Below are 13,614 nucleotides of genomic sequence, written 5' to 3'. Positions count from 1 at the left end.
TCCTGGACATGGCCAGCACACCCTTCAAACCAACATATGACTTTAAGAAGCGTGTTATGACCAGATTGATCACATGTGCCATGCAAGGAGCGTGTGTCAGGTGACCTAGACGCAGTGCAGCCACAACGTTCTTGCCGTTATCAGAGACAACATTGCCCAGTGTGAGTTTCAGAGGAGACAGCCAGCGTGCGATTTCCTCCTTGATGCACAGCAGCAGCTCCTGCCCTGTGTGGCTTTTCTCGCCCAGGCTCAGCAGGTGTAAGACAGCGTTGTGGCGCTTCACCTTGCACCTATGAAAAGAGGAGGGAGGAGGAGTGGAAGATACGCTGTGTCCTGTCGGGGACGGGAAGACCTCCAAGGAGGAAGGCAAGGAGGAGGAGGAGGAGTAGGAGGAGAAGGATGGTAGGCGCCTGGTGTCCGGAGTTGAACTAGAAACATACAAGCGTGGAGGTGGTAATGCCTGGCATTGCTGCGGTGGTGCATCGGACTGCAAAATATTGACCCAGTGGGCCGTGAAAGACATGTACTGTCCCTGCCCATAGTTGCTGCTCCACGTGTCGACGGTGGCATGTACCCTGCTGCACACGGATAATTGCAAGGACTTGGACACCTTTTCCTCGACATGCTTGTGCAAGGCAGGGACAGATGTTTTGGAGAAGTAATGTCGGCTAGGTATTCGCCACCTAGGCTGAGCGCACGCCATCAATTGCTTGAAGCCGGCGGAGTCGACCAGGTGGTACGGCAGCGACTGCACCACCAACAACTTTGCCAGGTGTGAATTAAGCCGCACGACAAGTGGATGACTGGGTATATATTGTTGCTTATTGGACAACGATTCCGTAATGGATAACTGACAGGACATAGGAGGAGCACTAGATGACAGTGATGATGATGATGACAACGACATGGTGGATAAGGCCTGGCTACTACTTAGATGACAGGGACTCGGAGCAGCAGCAGCAGCGGAAGAGGGGTCTTCATTAGATGTACATGATGGTGGGGCATGTTGATTGTCCCACATGGCCTTGTGATGCCGTTCCATGTGTTTACGTAGAGCAGTAGTTCCTACATTGCTGCCCTGCCCACGCCTTACTTTCTGCTTGCAGATACGGCACTGTGCCATGTTTTCCTCCTCTGGGAAGGTACAGAAAAATTGCCACACGGCAGAGTACCGTAAAGAGGTAGTACCACGTCCACCACCACCACCACCACAACCACCCGAGCTTGCCCCTTGTCTGGCAGGCTTTTTTCGGGAACCTACACCAGCATCTGTGTCGCCGTCACCGGCTCCTGAGCTGACCCTACCGCTGCAACGTTTTGCAGATTGACTTCTGCCCCTACCTCGGCTTGGCTGTTTATCACATCCAGTGCCGCCACTACTACCCTCCTCCTCTGACGCCGTCATCACCTCGTCACCTGGTTCCCACGTCCTGTCTAAAACAACATCATCATCATAGCCTTCCTCATCATCCCCGCCACTTCTGTCACTGTGTTGTGAATGTGATGTGACATCATGGCGGGCTCCATGCCCCCCCTCATTACTGCGTCTGCCACCACGGCTACCACCACCAACACCCCCACTACCGCAGCTATGCGTCTCGGTCACCGCTTCCACCTCCACCACCGCCGCAACACACTCCGTTGGCTGACTCGCGGAAAACAAATCATCATCATCACTATGTTGTTCAGTATCTTCCTTCGCACCCGAGGAGATGTCTCTTAGGACTCTCAGGAAAGATGGCTTCCCGCTAGGAAGGGGGAGCGAAGACATAGATGATGGAATGGAAACGCTAGAAATACCTATATTACTACTGTCACCGTGCCAAGGAACTGTAGAGGATCTGGAATCCAACGAAACCTGGCTTGAAGCCAGATCGTCAGAGTCTTCCTGCTGAGATGACCGCGAGCCAGCCAACCAGTCCACAATGGCCGTATTGTCTAAAGTAACCCGCCCACCGGAGGAGATGGACAAGTCTGGCTTGCTGATACTACTACTAGCAGGCACATGGCAGCTGCTACTAGTGGAACTGGGCACATGTCTTGTGCCACAAATGCTGCTACTGGGTCTGGCACCAACAGATCCAACATTTGGACTGGAAGAGGAGACGGCATGGGTGTTTCTTCCTCTACCCCGTCCTTTCACAACCTTTTTTTTCCCAGACATTTCAGAGCCCCTTTTAAAAGCGTATTCACACACGGACACTGGCTTGGCAAATGGCAATGAATGAGAATTTCAATCAGCCTCGCTGCAGTGCACTCAGGGAATGCTGGGCCTTGTAGTACTACTAGGCTGCCTGTATGGCAAGTTGGATTGTTATCCTGTTAATAACGGCCAGGGATGAGCCCCTTTTAAAAGCGTGTTCACACACGGACACTGGCTTGGCAAATGGCAATGAATGAGAATTTCAATCAGCCTCGCTGCAGTGCACTCAGGGAATGCTGGGCCTTGTAGTACTACTAGGCTGCCTGTATGGCAAGTTGGATTGTTATCCTGTTAATAACGGCCAGGGATGAGCCCCTTTTAAAAGCGTGTTCACACACGGACACTGGCTTGGCAAATGGCAATGAATGAGAATTTCAATCAGCCTCGCTGCAGTGCACTCAGGGAATGCTGGGCGTTGTAGTACTTCTAGGCTGCCTGTATGGCAAGTTGGATTGTTATCCTGTTAATAACGGCCAGGGATGAGCCCCTTTTAAAAGCGTATTCACACACGGACACTGGCTTGGCAAATGGCAATGAATGAGAATTTCAATCAGCCTCGCTGCAGCGCACTCAGGGAATGCTGGGCCTTGTAGTACTACTACTACCACTACTACAAAGGCTGCCTGTATTGCAAGTTGGATGCAATGGGGATGAGCCCCTTCTAAAAGCGTATTCAAACACGGACACTGGCTTGGCAAATGGCAATGAATGAGAATTTCAATCAGCCTCGCTGCAGTGCACTCAGGGAATGCTGGGCGTTGTAGTACTTCTAGGCTGCCTGTATGGCAAGTTGGATTGTTATTCCAGGGATGAGCCCCTTTTAAAAGCGTATTCACACACGGACACTGGCTTGGCAAATGGCAATGAATGAGAATTTCAATCAGCCTCGCTGCAGTGCACTCAGGGAATGCTGGGCCTTGTAGTACTACTACTACCACTACTACAAAGGCTGCCTGTATTGCAAGTTGGATGCAATGGGGATGAGCCCCTTCTAAAAGCGTATTCACACACGGACACTGGCTTGGCAAATGGCAATGAATGAGAATTTCAATCAGCCTCGCTGCAGTGCACTCAGGGAATGCTGGGCCTTGTAGTACTACTAGGCTGCCTGTATGGCAAGTTGGATTGTTATTCCAGGGATGAGCCCCTTTTAAAAGCGTATTCACACACGGACACTGGCTTGGCAAATGGCAATGAATGAGAATTTCAATCAGCCTCGCTGCAGTGCACTCAGGGAATGCTGGGCCTTGTAGTACTACTAGGCTGCCTGTATGGCAAGTTGGATTGTTATCCTGTTAATAACGGCCAGGGATGAGCCCCTTTTAAAAGCGTGTTCACACACGGACACTGGCTTGGCAAATGGCAATGAATGAGAATTTCAATCAGCCTCGCTGCAGTGCACTCAGGGAATGCTGGGCCTTGTAGTACTACTACTACCACTACTACAAAGGCTGCCTGTATTGCAAGTTGGATGCAATGGGGATGGGCCCCTTCTAAAAGCGTATTCACACACGGACACTGGCTTGGCAAATGGCAATGAATGAGAATTTCAATCAGCCTCGCTGCAGTGCACTCAGGGAATGCTGGGCCTTGTAGTACTACTAGGCTGCCTGTATGGCAAGTTGGATTGTTATTCCAGGGATGAGCCCCTTTTAAAAGCGTATTCACACACGGACACTGGCTTGGCAAATGGCAATGAATGAGAATTTCAATCAGCCTCGCTGCAGTGCACTCAGGGAATGCTGGGCCTTGTAGTACTACTAGGCTGCCTGTATGGCAAGTTGGATTGTTATCCTGTTAATAACGGCCAGGGATGAGCCCCTTTTAAAAGCGTGTTCACACACGGACACTGGCTTGGCAAATGGCAATGAATGAGAATTTCAATCAGCCTCGCTGCAGTGCACTCAGGGAATGCTGGGCCTTGTAGTACTACTAGGCTGCCTGTATGGCAAGTTGGATTGTTATCCTGTTAATAACGGCCAGGGATGAGCCCCTTTTAAAAGCGTGTTCACACACGGACACTGGCTTGGCAAATGGCAATGAATGAGAATTTCAATCAGCCTCGCTGCAGTGCACTCAGGGAATGCTGGGCCTTGTAGTACTACTAGGCTGCCTGTATGGCAAGTTGGATTGTTATCCTGTTAATAACGGCCAGGGATGAGCCCCTTTTAAAAGCGTGTTCACACACGGACACTGGCTTGGCAAATGGCAATGAATGAGAATTTCAATCAGCCTCGCTGCAGTGCACTCAGGGAATGCTGGGCCTTGTAGTACTACTACTACCACTACTACAAAGGCTGCCTGTATTGCAAGTTGGATGCAATGGGGATGAGCCCCTTCTAAAAGCGTATTCACACACGGACACTGGCTTGGCAAATGGCAATGAATGAGAATTTCAATCAGCCTCGCTGCAGTGCACTCAGGGAATGCTGGGCGTTGTAGTACTTCTAGGCTGCCTGTATGGCAAGTTGGATTGTTATCCTGTTAATAACGGCCAGGGATGAGCCCCTTTTAAAAGCGTATTCACACACGGACACTGACTTGGCAAATGGCAATGAATGAGAATTTCAATCAGCCTCGCTGCAGTGCACTCAGGGAATGCTGGGCCTTGTAGTACTACTACTACCACTACTACAAAGGCTGCCTGTATTGCAAGTTGGATGCAATGGGGATGAGCCCCTTCTAAAAGCGTATTCACACACGGACACTGGCTTGGCAAATGGCAATGAATGAGAATTTCAATCAGCCTCGCTGCAGTGCACTCAGGGAATGCTGGGCGTTGTAGTACTTCTAGGCTGCCTGTATGGCAAGTTGGATTGTTATTCCAGGGATGAGCCCCTTTTAAAAGCGTATTCACACACGGACACTGGCTTGGCAAATGGCAATGAATGAGAATTTCAATCAGCCTCGCTGCAGTGCACTCAGGGAATGCTGGGCCTTGTAGTACTACTAGGCTGCCTGTATGGCAAGTTGGATTGTTATTCCATGGATGAGCCCCTTTTAAAAGCGTATTCACACACGGACACTGGCTTGGCAAATGGCAATGAATGAGAATTTCAATCAGCCTCGCTGCAGTGCACTCAGGGAATGCTGGGCCTTATAGTACTACTACTACCACTACTACAAAGGCTGCCTGTATTGCAAGTTGGATGCAACGGGGATGAGCCCCTTATAAAAGCGTATTCACACACTGGCTGAGTAGTGAGTAGTGGATGAGCCCCTTCGATTTCTGAATTCCTGCCTTTTAGATTCCTAAAGCTTTCCCTTACTGCACAGAGATGCTATTCCTACAGCTCCTGTCTGTAAAATGGCCGCTGAGCTCCGTGCATAGACTTTTATTGCAGGCTTGAGCCCGCCCCTATGCTGCCTCCCGATTGGCTGGGAGAGCCGTTTGCAAGGCATTATGGGGTAGCCTGATGTCAGGTGATCTTCTGTAATCCTCCATTTTAGATGTAACATGTGGCAGGCGCCAAAATGTAGCCGGGTTCGGTCAAAACGGGTTCGGCCGAACCCGGTAAAGTTCGGATTCGCTGCGAACCGAACTTTTCCTGAAGTTCGGACCGAAACCGGGTTCGGTTGTCCCGGTTCGCTCATCTCTAATTAAATGCTTTAATCCATAGTCCTTTTTAATCGATTGTGAAACAAAATCTAAACGACATAATAAAAAGTCAACCGCACCACGGATTCCCAGACAGTCTCCCACACTGGTACTAGCGAGGCCTTAAGCTGTGTAACTTCTGCGATCTGACGAGAGCAGGCACATTCAGCTTAGAATGTCCATTGACATTAAATGCAGTAATCCATAGTCCTTTTTAATCGATTGTGAAACAAAATCTAAACGACATAATAAAAATTCAACCGCACCACGGATTCCCAGACAGTCTCCCACACTGGTACTAGCGAGGCCTTAAGTTGTGTAACTTCTGCGTTCTGACGAGAGCAGGCACATTCAGCTTAGAATGGCCATTGAAGTTAAACGCTTTAATCCATAGTCCTATTTAATCTATTGTGAAACAAAATCTAAACGACATAATAAAAAGTCAACCGCACCACGGATTCCCAGACAGTCTCCCACACTGTTACTAGCGAGGCCTTAAGCTGTGTAACTTATGCGATCTGACGAGAGCAGGGACATTCAGCTTAGAATGGCCATTGACATTAAATGCGTTAATCCAAAGTCCTTTTTAATCGATTGTGAAACAAAATCTAAACGACATAATAAAAAGTCAACCGCACCACGGATTCCCAGACAGTCTCCCACACTGGTACTAGCGAGGCCTTAAGCTGTGTAACTTCTGCGATCTGACGAGAGCAGGCACATTCAGCTTAGAATGGCCATTGACGTTAAATGCTTTAATCCATAGTCCTATTTAATCTATTGTGAAACAAAATCTAAACGACATAATAAAAAGTCAACCGCACCACGGATTCCCAGACAGTCTCCCACACTGGTACTAGCGAGGCGTTAAGCTGTGTAACTTCTGCGATCTGACGAGAGCAGGCACATTCAGCTTAGAATGGCCATTAACATTAAATGCTTTAATCCATAGTCCTTTTTAATCGATTGTGAAACAAAATCTAAACGACATAATAAAAAGTCAACCGCACCACGGATTCCCAGACAGTCTCCCACACTGGTACTAGCGAGGCCTTAAGCTGTGTAACTTCTGCGATCTGACGAGAGCAGGCACATTCAGCTTAGAATGGCCATTGACATTAAATGCTTTAATCCATAGTCCTTTTTAATCGAATGTGAAACAAAATCTAAACGACATAATAAAAAGTCAACCGCACCACGGATTCCCAGACAGTCTCCCACACTGGTACTAGCGAGGCCTTAAGCTGTGTAACTTCTGCGATCTGACGAGAGCAGGCACATTCAGTTTAGAATGGCCATTGACATTAAATGCTTTAATCCATAGTCCTTTTTAATCGATTGTGAAACAAAATCTAAACGACATAATAAAAATTCAACCGCACCACGGATTCCCAGACAGTCTCCCACACTGGTACTAGCGAGGACTTAAGCTGGGTAACTTCTGCGATCTGACGAGAGCAGGCACATTCAGCTTAGAATGGCCATTGACGTTAAATCCTTTAATCCATAGTCCTATTTAATCTATTGTGAAACAAAATCTAAACGACATAATAAAAAGTCAACCGCACCACGGATTCCCAGACAGTCTCCCACACTGGTACTAGCGAGGCCTTAAGCTGTGTAACTTCTGCGTTCTGACGAGAGCAGGCACATTCAGCTTAGAATGGCCATTGATATTAAATGCTTTAATCCATAGTCCTATTTAATCTATTGTGAAACAAAATCTAAACGACATAATAAAAAGTCAACCGCACCACGGATTCCCAGACAGTCTCCCACACTGGTACTAGCGAGGCGTTAAGCTGTGTAACTTCTGCGATCTAACGAGAGCAGGCACATTCAGCTTAGAATGGCCATTGACATTAAATGCTTTAATCCATAGTCCTTTTTAATCGATTGTGAAACAAAATCTAAACGACATAATAAAAAGTCAACCGCACCACGGATTCCCAGACAGTCTCCCACACTGGTACAAGCGAGGCCTTAAGCTGTGTAACTTCTGCGATCTGACGAGAGCAGGGACATTCAGCTTAGAATTGCCATTGACATTAAATGCTTTAATCCATAGTCTTTTTTAATCGATTGTGAAACAAAATCTAAACGACATAATAAAAAGTCAACCGCACCACGGATTCCCAGACAGTCTCCCACACTGGTACTAGCGAGGCCTTAAGCTGTGTAACTTCTGCGATCTGACGAGAGCAGGCACATTCAGCTTAGAATGTCCATTGACATTAAATGCTGTAATCCATAGTCCTTTTTAATCGATTGTGAAACAAAATCTAAACGACATAATAAAAATTCAACCGCACCACGGATTCCCAGACAGTCTCCCACACTGGTACTAGCGAGGCCTTAAGCTGTGTAACTTCTGCGATCTGACGAGAGCAGGCACATTCAGCTTAGAATGGCCATTGACATTAAATGCTTTAATCCATAGTCCTTTTTAATCGATTGTGAAACAAAATCTAAACGACATAATAAAAAGTCAACCACACCACGGATTCCCAGACAGTCTCCCACACTGGTACTAGCGAGGCCTTAAGCTGTGTAACTTCTGCGTTCTGACGAGAGCAGGCACATTCAGCTTAGAATGGCCACTGACGTTAAATGTTTTAATCCATAGTCCTATTTAATCTATTGTGAAACAAAATCTAAACGACATAATAAAAAGTCAACCGCACCACGGATTCCCAGACAGTCTCCCACACTGGTACTAGCGAGGCCTTAAGCTGTGTAACTTCTGCGATCTGACGAGAGCAGGCACATTCAGCTTAGAATGGCCATTGAAGTTAAATGCTTTAATCCATAGTCCTATTTAATCTATTGTGAAACAAAATCTAAACGACATAATAAAAAGTCAACCGCACCACGGATTCCCAGACAGTCTCCCACACTGTTACTAGCGAGGCGTTAAGCTGTGTAACTTCTGCGATCTAACGAGGGCAGGCACATTCAGCTTAGAATGGCCATTGACATTAAATGCTTTAATCCATAGTCCTTTTTAATCGATTGTGAAACAAAATCTAAACGACATAATAAAAAGTCAACCGCACCACGGATTCCCAGACAGTCTCCCACACTTGTACTAGCGAGGCCTTAAGCTGTGTAACTTCTGCGATCTGACGAGAGCAGGCACATTCAGCTTAGGTTGGCCATTGACATTAAAAGCCTTAATCCATAGTCCTATTTAATCTATTGTGAAACAAAATCTAAACGACATAATAAAAAGTCAACTGCACCACGGATTCCCAGACAGTCTCCCACACTGTTACTAACGAGGCCTTAAGCTGTGTAACTTCTGCGATCTGACGAGAGCAGGCACATTCAGCTTAGAATGGCCATTGACATTAAATGCTTTAATCCATAGTCCTTTTTAATCGATTGTGAAACAAAATCTAAACGACATAATAAAAAGTCAACCACACCACGGATTCCCAGACAGTCTCCCACACTGGTACTAGCGAGGCTTTAAGCTGTGTAACTTCTGCGATCTGACGAGAGCAGGGACATTCCGCTTAGAATGGCCATTGACATTAAATGCTTTAATCCATAGTCCTTTTTAATCGATTGTGAAACAAAATCTAAACGACATAATAAAAATTCAACCGCACCACGGATTCCCAGACAGTCTCCCACACTGATACTAGCGAGGCCTTAAGCTGTGTAACTTCTGCGATCTGACGAGAGCAGGCACATTCAGCTTAGAATGGCCATTGACGTTAAATGCTCTAATCCATAGTCCTATTTAATCTATTGTGAAACAAAATCTAAACGACATAATAAAAAGTCAACCGCACCACGGATTCCCAGACAGTCTCCCACACTGGTACTAGCGAGGCGTTAAGCTGTGTAACTTCTGCGATCCAACGAAAGCAGGCACATTCAGCTTAGAATGGCCATTGACAAATGCTTTAATCCATAGTCCTTTTTAATCGATTGTGAAACAAAATCTAAACGACATAATAAAAAGTCAACCGCACCACAGATTCCCAGACAGTCTCCCACACTGGTACTAACGAGGCCTTAAGCTGTGTAACTTCTGCGATCTGACGAGAGCAGTCACATTCAGCTTAGAATGGCCATTGACATTAAAAGCCTTAATCCATTGTCCTATTTAATCTATTGTGAAACAAAATCTAACCAACATAATAAAAAGTCAACCGCATCACGGATTCCCAGACAGTCTCCCACACTGGTACTAGCGAGGCCTTAAGCTGTGTAACTTCTGCGATCTGACGAGAGCAGGGACATTCAGCTTAGAATGGCCATTGACATTAAATGCTTTAATCCATAGTCTTTTTTAATCGATTGTGAAACAAAATCTAAACGACATAATAAAAATTCAACCGCATCACGGATTCCCAGACAGTCTCCCACACTGGTACTAGCGAGGCCTTAAGCTGTGTAACTTCTGCGTTCTGACGAGAGCAGGCACATCCAGTTTAGAATGGCCATTGACGTTAAATGCTTTAATCCATAGTCCTATTTAATCTATTGTGAAAAAAAATCTAAACGACATAATAAAAAGTCAACCGCACCACGGATTCCCAGACAGTCTCCCACACTGGTACTAGCGAGGCCTTAAGCTGTGTAACTTCTGTGATCTGACGAGAGCAGGCACATTCAGCTTAGAATGGCCATTGACATTAAAAGCCTTAATCCATAGTCCTATTTAATCTATTGTGAAACAAAATCTAAACAACATAATAAAAAGTCAACCACACCACAGATTCCCAGACAGTCTCCCACACTGGTACTAGTGAGGCCTTAAGCTGTGTAACTTCTGCGTTCTGACGAGAGCAGGCACATTCAGCTTAGAATGGCCATTGACGTTAATTGCTTTAATCCATAGTCCTATTTAATCTATTTTGAAACAAAATCTAAACGACATAATAAAAAGTCAACCGCACCACGGATTCCCAGTCAGTCTCCCACACTGGTACTAGCGAGGCCTTAAGCTGTGTAACTTCTGCGATCTGACGAGAGCAGGCATATTCAGCTTAGAATGGCCATTGACATTAAATGCTTTAATCCATAGTCCTTTTTAATCGATTGTGAAACAAAATCTAAACGACATAATAAAAAGTCAACCGCACCATGGATTCCCAGACAGTCTCCCACACTGGTACTAGCGAGGCCTTAAGCTGTGTAACTTCTGCGATCTGACGAGAGCAGGGACATTCAGCTTAGAATGGCCATTGACATTAAGTGCTTTAATCCATAGTCCTTTTTAATCGATTGTGAAACAAAATCTAAACGACATAATAAAAAGGCAACCGCACCACGGATTCCCAGACAGTCTCCCACACTGGTACTAGCGAGGCCTTAAGCTGTGTAACTTCTGCGATCTGACGAGAGCAGGCAAATTCAGCTTAGAATGTCCATTGACATTAAATGCTGTAATCCATAGTCCTTTTTAATCGATTGTGAAACAAAATCTAAACGACATAATAAAAATTCAACCGCACCACGGATTCCCAGACAGTCTCCCACACTGGTACTAGCGAGGCCTTAAGCTGTGTAACTTCTGCGTTCTGACGAGAGCAGGCACATTCAGCTTAGAATGGCCACGGACGTTAAATGCTTTAATCCATAGTCCTATTTAATCGATTGTGAAACAAAATCTAAACGACATAATAAAAAGTCAACCGCACCACGGATTCCCAGACAGTCTCCCACACTTGTACTAGCGAGGCCTTAAGCTGTGTAACTTCTGCGATCTGACGAGAGCAGGCACATTCAGCTTAGAATGGCTATTGACATTAAAAGCCTTAATCCATAGTCCTATTTAATCTATTATGAAACAAAATCTAAACAACATAATAAAAAGTCAACTGCACCACGGATTCCCAGACAGTCTCCCACACTGGTACTAGCGAGGGCTTAAGCTGTGTAACTTCTGCGATCTGACGAGAGCAGGCACATTCAGCTTAGAATGGCCATTGACATTAAATGCTTTAATCCATAGTCCTTTTTAATCGATTGTGAAACAAAATCGAAACGACATAATAAAAAGTCAACCTCACCACGGATTCCCAGACAGTCTCCCACACTGGTACTAGCGAGGCCTTAAGCTGTGTAACTTCTGCGATCTGACGAGAGCAGGGACATTCCGCTTAGAATGGCCATTGATATTAAATGCTTTAATCCATAGTCCTTTTTAATCGATTGTGAAACAAAATCTAAACGACATAATAAAAAGTCAACCGCACCACGGATTCCCAGACAGTCTCCCACACTGGTACTAGCGAGGCCTTAAGCTGTGTAACTTCTGCGATCTGACGAGAGCAGGGACATTCAGCTTAGAATGGCCATTGACATTAAGTGCTTTAATCCATAGTCCTTTTTAATCGATTGTGAAACAAAATCTAAACGACATAATAAAAAGGCAACCGCACCACGGATTCCCAGACAGTCTCCCACACTGGTACTAGCGAGGCCTTAAGCTGTGTAACTTCTGCGATCTGACGAGAGCAGGCACATTCAGCTTAGAATGTCCATTGACATTAAATGCTGTAATCCATAGTCCTTTTTAATCGATTGTGAAACAAAATCTAAACGACATAATAAAAATTCAACCGCACCACGGATTCCCAGACAGTCTCCCACACTGGTACTAGCGAGGCCTTAAACTGTGTAACTTCTGCGATCTGACGAGAGCAGGGACATTCCGCTTAGAATGGCCATTGATATTAAATGCCTTAATCCATAGTCCTATTTAATCTATTGTGAAACAAAATCTAAACAACATAATAAAAAGTCAACCGCACCACAGATTCCCAGACAGTCTCCCACACTGGTACTAGCAAGGCCTTAAGCTGTGTAACTTCTGCGACCTGACGAGAGCAGTCACATTCAGCTTAGAATGGCCATTGACATTAAACGCCTTAATCCATAGTCCTATTTAATCTATTGTGAAACAAAATCTAACCAACATAATAAAAAGTCAACCGCACCACGGATTCCCAGACAGTCTCCCACACTGGTACTAGCGAGGCGTTAAGCTGTGTAACTTCTGCGATCTAACGAGAGCAGGCACATTCAGCTTAGAATGGCCATTGACATTAAATGCTTTAATCCATAGTCCTTTTTAATCGATTGTGAAACAAAATCTAAACGACATAATAAAAAGTCAGCCGCACCACGGATTCCCAGACAGTCTCTCACACTGATACTAGCGAGGCCTTAAGCTGTGTAACTTCTGCGATCTGACGAGAGCAGGCACATTCAGCTTAGAATGGCCATTGACGTTAAATGTTCTAATCCATATTCCTATTTAATCTATTGTGAAACAAAATCTAAACGACATAATAAAAAGTCAACCGCACCACGGATTCCCAGACAGTCTCCCACACTGGTACTAGCAAGGCGTTAAGCTGTGTAACTTCTGCGATCTAACGAGAGCAGGCACATTCAGCTTAGAATGGCCATTGACATTAAATGCTTTAATCCATAGTCCTTTTTAATCGATTGTGAAACAAAATCTAAACGACATAATAAAAAGTCAACCGCACCACAGATTCCCAGACAGTCTCCCACACTGGTACTAGCAAGGCCTTAAGCTGTGTAACTTCTGCGATCTGACGAGAGCAGTCACATTCAGCTTAGAATGGCCATTGACATTAAAAGCCTTAATCCATAGTCCTATTTAATCTATTGTGAAACAAAATCTAACCAACATAATAAAAAGTCAACCGCACCACTGATTCCCAGACAGTCTCCCACACTGGTACTAGCGAGGTCTTAAGCTGTGTAACTTCTGCGATCTGACGAGAGCAGGCACATTCAGCTTAGAATGGCCATTGACGTT

The 13,614-nt window shown here is 45.5% G+C and overlaps 37 pseudogenes; all 37 read right to left on the bottom strand.

Annotated features, from left to right (window-relative positions):
* Positions 1 to 5,869: 5,869 nt before the first annotated feature.
* Positions 5,870 to 5,988, bottom strand: LOC142707292 (5S ribosomal RNA; annotated as a pseudogene).
* Positions 5,989 to 6,055: 67 nt separating this feature from the next.
* Positions 6,056 to 6,174, bottom strand: LOC142707178 (5S ribosomal RNA; annotated as a pseudogene).
* A 67-nt stretch (positions 6,175 to 6,241) lies between these two features.
* Positions 6,242 to 6,360, bottom strand: LOC142706938 (5S ribosomal RNA; annotated as a pseudogene).
* A 67-nt stretch (positions 6,361 to 6,427) lies between these two features.
* Positions 6,428 to 6,546, bottom strand: LOC142706883 (5S ribosomal RNA; annotated as a pseudogene).
* A 67-nt stretch (positions 6,547 to 6,613) lies between these two features.
* Positions 6,614 to 6,732, bottom strand: LOC142706816 (5S ribosomal RNA; annotated as a pseudogene).
* A 67-nt stretch (positions 6,733 to 6,799) lies between these two features.
* On the bottom strand, positions 6,800 to 6,918 carry LOC142706871 (5S ribosomal RNA; annotated as a pseudogene).
* A 67-nt stretch (positions 6,919 to 6,985) lies between these two features.
* On the bottom strand, positions 6,986 to 7,104 carry LOC142707212 (5S ribosomal RNA; annotated as a pseudogene).
* A 67-nt stretch (positions 7,105 to 7,171) lies between these two features.
* LOC142706867 (5S ribosomal RNA) lies at positions 7,172 to 7,290 on the bottom strand (annotated as a pseudogene).
* Positions 7,291 to 7,357: 67 nt separating this feature from the next.
* On the bottom strand, positions 7,358 to 7,476 carry LOC142707101 (5S ribosomal RNA; annotated as a pseudogene).
* A 67-nt stretch (positions 7,477 to 7,543) lies between these two features.
* LOC142706769 (5S ribosomal RNA) lies at positions 7,544 to 7,662 on the bottom strand (annotated as a pseudogene).
* A 67-nt stretch (positions 7,663 to 7,729) lies between these two features.
* Positions 7,730 to 7,848, bottom strand: LOC142707407 (5S ribosomal RNA; annotated as a pseudogene).
* A 67-nt stretch (positions 7,849 to 7,915) lies between these two features.
* On the bottom strand, positions 7,916 to 8,034 carry LOC142707291 (5S ribosomal RNA; annotated as a pseudogene).
* Positions 8,035 to 8,101: 67 nt separating this feature from the next.
* Positions 8,102 to 8,220, bottom strand: LOC142707224 (5S ribosomal RNA; annotated as a pseudogene).
* Positions 8,221 to 8,287: 67 nt separating this feature from the next.
* Positions 8,288 to 8,406, bottom strand: LOC142707171 (5S ribosomal RNA; annotated as a pseudogene).
* Positions 8,407 to 8,473: 67 nt separating this feature from the next.
* On the bottom strand, positions 8,474 to 8,592 carry LOC142707163 (5S ribosomal RNA; annotated as a pseudogene).
* Positions 8,593 to 8,845: 253 nt separating this feature from the next.
* LOC142707453 (5S ribosomal RNA) lies at positions 8,846 to 8,964 on the bottom strand (annotated as a pseudogene).
* Positions 8,965 to 9,031: 67 nt separating this feature from the next.
* Positions 9,032 to 9,150, bottom strand: LOC142707280 (5S ribosomal RNA; annotated as a pseudogene).
* A 253-nt stretch (positions 9,151 to 9,403) lies between these two features.
* On the bottom strand, positions 9,404 to 9,522 carry LOC142707459 (5S ribosomal RNA; annotated as a pseudogene).
* Positions 9,523 to 9,772: 250 nt separating this feature from the next.
* Positions 9,773 to 9,891, bottom strand: LOC142707335 (5S ribosomal RNA; annotated as a pseudogene).
* Positions 9,892 to 9,958: 67 nt separating this feature from the next.
* LOC142707432 (5S ribosomal RNA) lies at positions 9,959 to 10,077 on the bottom strand (annotated as a pseudogene).
* Positions 10,078 to 10,144: 67 nt separating this feature from the next.
* Positions 10,145 to 10,263, bottom strand: LOC142706926 (5S ribosomal RNA; annotated as a pseudogene).
* A 67-nt stretch (positions 10,264 to 10,330) lies between these two features.
* Positions 10,331 to 10,449, bottom strand: LOC142707257 (5S ribosomal RNA; annotated as a pseudogene).
* A 67-nt stretch (positions 10,450 to 10,516) lies between these two features.
* On the bottom strand, positions 10,517 to 10,635 carry LOC142707039 (5S ribosomal RNA; annotated as a pseudogene).
* Positions 10,636 to 10,702: 67 nt separating this feature from the next.
* LOC142707100 (5S ribosomal RNA) lies at positions 10,703 to 10,821 on the bottom strand (annotated as a pseudogene).
* Positions 10,822 to 10,888: 67 nt separating this feature from the next.
* LOC142707369 (5S ribosomal RNA) lies at positions 10,889 to 11,007 on the bottom strand (annotated as a pseudogene).
* Positions 11,008 to 11,074: 67 nt separating this feature from the next.
* Positions 11,075 to 11,193, bottom strand: LOC142706885 (5S ribosomal RNA; annotated as a pseudogene).
* A 67-nt stretch (positions 11,194 to 11,260) lies between these two features.
* On the bottom strand, positions 11,261 to 11,379 carry LOC142706778 (5S ribosomal RNA; annotated as a pseudogene).
* Positions 11,380 to 11,446: 67 nt separating this feature from the next.
* LOC142707239 (5S ribosomal RNA) lies at positions 11,447 to 11,565 on the bottom strand (annotated as a pseudogene).
* A 67-nt stretch (positions 11,566 to 11,632) lies between these two features.
* On the bottom strand, positions 11,633 to 11,751 carry LOC142707329 (5S ribosomal RNA; annotated as a pseudogene).
* A 253-nt stretch (positions 11,752 to 12,004) lies between these two features.
* LOC142707064 (5S ribosomal RNA) lies at positions 12,005 to 12,123 on the bottom strand (annotated as a pseudogene).
* A 67-nt stretch (positions 12,124 to 12,190) lies between these two features.
* LOC142707480 (5S ribosomal RNA) lies at positions 12,191 to 12,309 on the bottom strand (annotated as a pseudogene).
* A 67-nt stretch (positions 12,310 to 12,376) lies between these two features.
* Positions 12,377 to 12,495, bottom strand: LOC142706913 (5S ribosomal RNA; annotated as a pseudogene).
* Positions 12,496 to 12,562: 67 nt separating this feature from the next.
* Positions 12,563 to 12,681, bottom strand: LOC142706924 (5S ribosomal RNA; annotated as a pseudogene).
* A 67-nt stretch (positions 12,682 to 12,748) lies between these two features.
* Positions 12,749 to 12,867, bottom strand: LOC142706768 (5S ribosomal RNA; annotated as a pseudogene).
* A 253-nt stretch (positions 12,868 to 13,120) lies between these two features.
* LOC142706878 (5S ribosomal RNA) lies at positions 13,121 to 13,239 on the bottom strand (annotated as a pseudogene).
* A 67-nt stretch (positions 13,240 to 13,306) lies between these two features.
* On the bottom strand, positions 13,307 to 13,425 carry LOC142706814 (5S ribosomal RNA; annotated as a pseudogene).
* Positions 13,426 to 13,492: 67 nt separating this feature from the next.
* On the bottom strand, positions 13,493 to 13,611 carry LOC142707336 (5S ribosomal RNA; annotated as a pseudogene).
* Between the last annotated feature and the right edge of the window lie 3 nt (positions 13,612 to 13,614).

Source organism: Rhinoderma darwinii, unplaced genomic scaffold (assembly GCF_050947455.1).
Source record: "Rhinoderma darwinii isolate aRhiDar2 unplaced genomic scaffold, aRhiDar2.hap1 Scaffold_3453, whole genome shotgun sequence".
NCBI classification, from domain to species: domain Eukaryota; kingdom Metazoa; phylum Chordata; class Amphibia; order Anura; family Rhinodermatidae; genus Rhinoderma; species Rhinoderma darwinii.
This window is presented reverse-complemented; position numbering and strand designations above follow the sequence as displayed.